The sequence below is a fragment of the Arachis ipaensis genome, chromosome B6 (genome assembly GCF_059453495.1).
Source record: "Arachis ipaensis isolate K30076 ecotype BB chromosome B6, ASM5945349v1, whole genome shotgun sequence".
Taxonomy (NCBI): domain Eukaryota; kingdom Viridiplantae; phylum Streptophyta; class Magnoliopsida; order Fabales; family Fabaceae; genus Arachis; species Arachis ipaensis.
Window position 1 is genome coordinate 38859892 of NC_142441.1, and position 7347 is coordinate 38867238.

The following is a 7347-nucleotide window of genomic DNA, read 5'->3' on the forward strand; positions in this document are numbered from 1 at the left end:
GCGCCAGAAAAGGTGCCAAAACCAGAGTTGAGCGCCCAAACTGGCACAAAAGCTGGCGTTCAACTCCAAGAAGGACCTCTACACGTGCAACACTCAGGCTCGGCCCAAGCACACACCAAGTGGGCCCCGGAAGTGGATTTATGCATCAATTACTTACTTCTGTAAACCCTAGTAGCTAGTTTATTATAAATAGGACATCTTACTATTGTATTAGACATCTTTGGTCTCAGTTTTTAATCCATTGTTCATCTTAGGAGACTATTGATCACGTTTTAGGGGGCTGGCCATCTCGGCCATGCCTGGACCTATCACTTATGTATTTTCAACGGTAGAGTTTCTACACTCCATAGATTAAGGTGTGGAGCTCTGCTGTTCCTCAAAGATCAATGCAAAGTACTACTGTTTTCTATTCAATTCATCTTAATTCGCTTCTAAGATATCCATTCGCACCCGAAAACGTGATGAAGGTGATGATTATGTGTGACGCTCATCACCATTCTCCCCTATGAACACGTGCCTGACAAACACTTCCGTTCTACATGAAATAAGCTAGAATGAATATCTCTTAGATCTCTTAACCAGAATCTTCGTGGCGTAAGCTAGAATGATGGCGGCATTCAAGAGAATCCAGAAGGTCTAAACCTTGTCTGTGGTATTCCGAGTAGGATTCAATGAATGAATGACTGTGACGAGCTCCAAACTCACGATTGCAAGGCGTTAGTGACAGACGCAAAAGGATAGTAAATCCTATTCCAGCATGATCGAGAACCGACAGATGAATAGCCGTGCCGTGACAGGGTGCGTGAGCATATTATTCACTGAGAGGATAAGATGAAGCCATTGACAAGGGTGATGCCTCCAGACGATTAGCCGTGCCGTGACAGGGCATTGGATCATTTTCCCGAGAGATGACCGAAAGTAGCCATTGACAGTGGTGATGTATCACATAAAGCCAGCCATGGAAAGGAGTAAGACTGGTTGGATGAAGATAGCAGGAAAGCAGAGGTTCAGAGGAACGAAAGCATCTCCATTCGCTTATCTGAAATTCCTACCAATGAATTACATAAGTATCTCTATCCCTATTTTATTATATAATATTCGAAAACACCATTATCACTTTATATCTGCCTGACTGAGATTTACAAGGTGACCATAGTTTGCTTCCTACCAACAATCTCCGTGGGATTCGACCCTTACTCACGTAAGGTATTACTTGGACGACCCAATGCACTTGCTGGTTAGTTGTATCGAAGTTGTGAACCATGGTATTGGCACCATATTCTTGGCGCCATTGCCAGGGAAAGAAAGAGCCATGAATTTTACATAATTAAAGTGTAATCACGATTACGCGTACCAAGTTGCTCACGTTGCCAGGGATTGTTCGAGCCTGGATATCACAATTTCATGCACCAAGTTTTTGGCGCCGTTGCCGGGGATTGTTCGAGTTTGGACAACTGACGGTTCATCTTGTTGCTCAGATTAGGTAATTTTCTTTTTATTTTATTTTCAAAAATTTTTCAAAAATATTTCAAAATTTTCTCACCTGTTTTCGAAAAAAAAAATTTATTCAAAATTTTTAAGAATGAATTCTAGTGTTTCATGAAGCATATTGAAGCCTGGCTGGCTGTAAAGCCATGTCTAATTCCTTTGGGAATGAGTATGTCAGGCGTGTCATGTCTGAATTACATGCTGAAGCTTGGCTGGCCATTGGCCATGTCTAGTGTTTTGGACTGGAGCTTTCATTGAAAGCTTGGCTGGCTAGTGAGCCATGTCTAATTCCTAGACTGAAGCTTTAGACTAAGAATGCAAGATTCCTGGAATTCATATTAAAAATTTTGGAATCCTTATTTTTCTTTTTCAAAGAATTTTCGAAAAAAATACAAAAAAATTAGAAAATCATAAAAATCAAAAATATTTTTGTGTTTCTTGTTTGAGTCTTGAGTCTTGTTATAAGTTTGGTGTCACTTGCATATGCATCTTGTATTTTTCGAAAATTTCATGCATTCATAGTGTTCTTCATGATATTCAAGTTGTTCTTGGTAAGTCTTCTTGTTTGATCTTGATGATTTTTTGTTGTGTCTTTTCTTGTTTTTCATATGCATTCTTGAATTCTTAGTGTCTAAGCATTAAAGAATTCTAAGTTTGGTGTCTTGCATGTTTTCTTTGCATTAAAAATTTTTCAAAATTGTGTTCTTGATGTTCATCATGATCTTCATAGTGTTCTTGGTGTTCATCTTGACATTCATAGCATTCTTGCATGCATTCATTGTTTTGATCTAAAAATTTTATGCATTGCATCTTTTTAGTGTTTTTCTCTCTCACAAAAAAATTTTTTTCAAAAATCAAAAAAATATCTTTCCCTTTTTCTCTCATCAAATTCGAAAATTTGGATTGACTTTTTCAAAAAGTTTTAAAATCAAGTTGTTTCTTATGAGTCAAATCAAATTTTCAATTTGAAAATCTTATCTTTTTCAAAATCTTTTTCAAAAATCAAATCTTTTTCAAAGTTCTTAGTTATTTTCGAAAATTCCAAAAATATGTTTCAAAAATTTTTTTCTTATTTTTATAGCAAATTTTCGAAAATAACATAATCAATTAATGTTTTGATTCAAAAATTTGAAGTTTGTTACTTGCTTGTTAAGAAAGATTCAAACTTTAAGTTCTAGAATCATATCTTGTGATTTCTTATGAATCAAGTCATTAATTGAGATTTTAAAAATCAAATCTTTTTCAAAACTAATTTCTATCATATCTTTTCAAAAATATCTTCTTATCTTATCCTTTTCAAAAATATGATTTAAAAATATCTTTTCTAACTTCCTAACTTCTCACCTTTTCAAAATTTGTTTCAACTAACTAACTAACTTTTTGTTTGTTTCTTAACTTTTTCAAAACTACCTAACTAACTCTCTCTCTCTAATTTTCGAAAATATCTTCCCTCTTTTTCAAAAATTTCTTTTTAATTTATTAATTATTTTAATTTTTAATATTAATTTTCGAAAAAAAAAATACTAACCTTTTTCAAAAACTATTTTCAAAAATCACTAACTCTTTTTCAAAAATTATTTTCAAAAATTCTCCCTCTCCCATCTTATTCTATTTATTTATTTATTAACATCTCATCTCACATCTCTGCCATCCTCACAGTTGTGTTTCTTTCTTTACATCATATTCTTTGTCTCCCTCTTTTCTTCCACTCACAAAGGGATCCCTATACTGTGGTATAAAGGGTCTCTATTATTATTATTTTTTTGTGCCCCCTTCTTTGTCATATGAGTAGGAGCAAGGACAAGAATATTCTTGTTGAAGCAGATCCAGAACCTGAAAGGACTCTGAAGAGAAAATTAAGAGAAGCTAAATTACAACAATCCAGAGATAACCTTTCAGAAATTTTCGAACAGGAAGAGGAGATGGCAGCCGAAAATAATAATAATGTAAGGAAGATGCTTGGTGACTTTACTGCACCTAATTCCAATTTACATGGAAGAAGCATCTCCATTCCTGCCATTGGAGTAAACAACTTTGAGCTGAAACCTCAATTAGTTTCTCTGATGCAGCAGAACTGCAAGTTTCATGGACTTCCATCTGAAGATCCTTTTCAGTTCTTAACTGAATTCTTGCAGATATGTGATACTGTTAAGACTAATGGAGTAAATCCTGAAGTCTACAGGCTCATGCTTTTCTCTTTTGCTGTAAGAGACAGAGCTAGATTATGGTTGGATTCTCAACCCAAAGACAGCCTGAACTCTTGAGATAAGTTGGTCACGGCTTTCTTAGTCAAGTACTTTCCTCCTCAAAAGCTGAGCAAGCTTAGAGCTGATGTTCAAACCTTCAAACAGAAAGAAGGTGAATCCCTCTATGAAGCTTGGGAAAGATACAAACAGTTGACCAAAAAGTGTCCTTCTGACATGCTTTCAAAATGGACCAACCTGGATATATTCTATGATGGTTTATCTGAGCTATCAAAGATGTCATTGGACACTTCTGCAGGTGGATCCATTCACCTAAAGAAAATGCCTGCAGAAGCTCAAGAACTCATTGACATGGTTGCTAATAACCAGTTCATGTACACTTCTGAAAGGAATCCTGTGAATAATGGGATGCCTATGAAGAAGGGAGTTCTTGAAGTTGATACTCTGAATGCCATATTGGATCAGAATAAAATATTGACTCAGCAAGTCAATATGATCTCTCAGAGTCTGAATGGAATGCAAGATGCATCCAACAGTACTCAAGAGGCTTCTCATGAAGAAGAAGCTTATGATCCTGAGAACCCTGCAATAGCAGAGGTGAATTACTTAGGTGAACCTTATGGAAACACCTATAACTCATCATGGAGAAATCATCCACATTTCTCATGGAAGGATCAAAAGCCTCAACAAGGCTTTAATAATGGTGGAAGAAACAGGTTTAACAATAATAAACCTTTTCCATCATCCACTCAGCAACAGACAGAGAACTCTGAACAAAATACTCCTAATTTAACAAACTTAGTCTCTGATCTATCTAAGGCCACTGTAAGTTTCATGAATGAAACAAGATCTTCCATTAGAAATCTGGAAGCACAAGTGGGCCAGCTGAGTAAAAGGATCACTGAAATCCCTCCAAGTACTCTCCCAAGCAATGCAGAAGAGAATCCAAAAGGAGAGTGCAAGGCCATTGACATAAGCACCATGGCCGAACCCAAAGAGGGAGAGGAGGACGTGAATCCTGATGACTAGTCATCCTAGCCTATTTTAGCTAGTCTTTTTCTTTTGTTTTCATTAGAATTATGCACTTTCTTGAGCTACAAGCAAGCTAATTGAGTAGATTTTCATGGTTCCCTTGATTGAACCAACCATATATGAATTCATGCCATCTCATGAGGTTTTATGCTATATTTATTGCATATTATGAAAGAATGAAGATCTCATGATTTTGAGCATAGCTTTGATGAGTTTGGTTGATTAATGATAGGTGAAGAAAGCTTGGAGAAAGGTTGAAGCAAAGAGGAATGGCTAGAAGTGAAGAGAGGACAATGGAATAAGTGAAATTGAACCAGGAAGCATGAAGTTAGCCCCAACGTTAGCTCCCTAACTTGGAGGCTAACGTTGGAACTTGAATTTTCCTCCCTGGCCATCCAACGTTTGCGCCAACGTTAGCCCCCTAACTTGGAGGCTAACGTTGGAACATGAAGACAAAGGGAGAAGGGCCAACGTTAGCCCCAACGTTAGCCCCCTAACTTGGAGGCTAACGTTGGAACTTGAGAAGATCTCCCCTGGGCACCAACGTTTGCGCCAACGTTAGCCCCCTAACTTGGAGGCTAACGTTGGCACATGAATTACAAAGGGAGAAGGGCCAACGTTTGCGCCAACGTTAGCCCCCTAACTTGGAGGCTAACGTTGGCGCCACTAGCACACAAAGCATTGCCAACGTTAGGGTCAAAGTTAGACCCCTAACGTTGGCACCAACGTCCATACCAGTAAATTATGTTTGCTGCTATGAAACGTTGGAGCCAAAGTTAGACCCCTAACTTTGGCTCAAACTTTTGGTCCAACTTTGGCTAACTTCAAAACCGGTTCAATTGGTTCACTTTGGTTCTTCTTCAAACTTCAAGAGCAATCAACCAAGGCCTCTTTCAACCCAATTCCACCAAGAGCAAAGGCCCAACTCAAGGCTTTAAGATCATTTGAAGAAAGTGTATAAAGAGGAGAGAATTCAAGTTATTCGGGGAGCTTTCCTTTTAGAATTTTCATAATAGTTTTCGGAGAGATTTTGAACTTGAGTGAACTTTAATTTCTTGTTTTCATTGCTTTCAATTTCATTTTACATTTGTCTTGGATCTTGGATTGGAGAATTGAAGAAATTCTGTTTCAATATCAATCTTGGATCTCTCTGTTTCTTTACTGTTAATTGAATTCCATTTCCGGTTCATTGTTCTTCATCTCTTTTCTTTGCAATTTACAATTCCCTTGCAATTGTTCTTGTTGGATCTAGGAAGGCATTGAGATCTAGACTTGGTTTTCTAGTCTCTGGGTCCTGAGATCTAATTTCCATTTCAATTCCCTGTTTACTGCTTCTTATGTTCATTTACTTTTCTGCTTCATTTCCGATTCAATCCCAATTCCCTTTTACTCTTCTGTTTGATGCAATTTAATTTTTCCTTGTTTAATTTCTGCAAATCCACATCCCAATCCCCTTTACATTTCAAGCAATTTACATTCCTTGCACTTTAAGATTCCGCAATTTACATTTCTTGCACTTTAAGTTTCTGTCATTTAATTTCTTGTTCTTTAAGTTTCAGCAATTTATTTCTTGTTCTCTTTACTTCAATGCAATTTAATTCTGCAAGTCACAAAACCATCAACCAAATCGTGATTCGCTTGACTAAATCAACCACTAAACTAAAATTGCTCAATCCTTCAATCCCTGTGGGATCGACCTCACTCCCGTGAGTTTTTATTACTTGATGCGACCCGGTGCACTTGCCGGTTAGATTTGTGGTGTTTTGGACGAGATTTATTTTTCCTCCAAAATATCTCATCAAATCCCAAGGAGGAAGACCTCCTGAGACGTCCAGTGATCAATAAGGAGCTTCCCTCTGAGGAACCAAAGGACTCTGAGGCTCATCTAGAGACCATAGAGATTCCATTGAACATCCTTATGCCCTTCATGAGCTCTGATGAGTATTCCTCTTCTGAAGATAATGAGGATGTTACTGAAGAGCAAACTGCCAAATTATTTGGCATTGATACTTGGGAAGTTGAACCTCCCTTGTTCATCAATGAACTAAGTGATCTGGATCAACTGACATTGCCTCAGAAGAAACAGGATCCTGGAAAGTTCATAATACCCTGTACCATAGGCACCATGATCTTTAAGGCTCTATGTGACCTTGGTTCAGGAATAAACCTCATGCCCCTCTCTGTAATAGAGAAACTGGGAATCTATGGGGTGCAAGCTGCTAAAATCTCATTAGAGATGGCAGACAGTTCAAGAAAACAGGCTTATGGACAAGTAGAGGACGTGTTAGTAAAGGTTGAAGGTCTTTACATCCCTGCTGATTTCATAGTCCTGGATACTGGAAAGGAAGAGGATGAATCCATCATCCTAGGAAGACCTTTCCTGGCCACAGCAAGAGCTGTGATTGATGTTGACAGAGGTGAAATAGTCCTTCAATGGAATGAGGACTCCCTTGTGTTTAAAACTCAAGGATCTCCCTCTACAACCATGGAGAGGAAGCAGAAAAAGCTTCTCTCAAAGCAGAGTCAACCAGAGCCCCCACAGTCAAACTCTAAGTTTGGTGTTGGGAGGGCACAACCAAACTCTAAGTTTGGTGTTGAACTCCCATATCCAAACTCTAAGTTT

At 37.8% G+C, this 7347-nt stretch overlaps 1 non-coding gene across 1 annotated transcript; it reads right to left on the minus strand.

Annotated features, from left to right (window-relative positions):
- Positions 1-3806: 3806 nt before the first annotated feature.
- Positions 3807-3914, minus strand: LOC148555209 (small nucleolar RNA R71). Its single transcript, XR_015887014.1, has one exon. It is a non-coding gene; the product is annotated as a small nucleolar RNA R71 (small nucleolar RNA).
- Positions 3915-7347: the final 3433 nt, after the last annotated feature.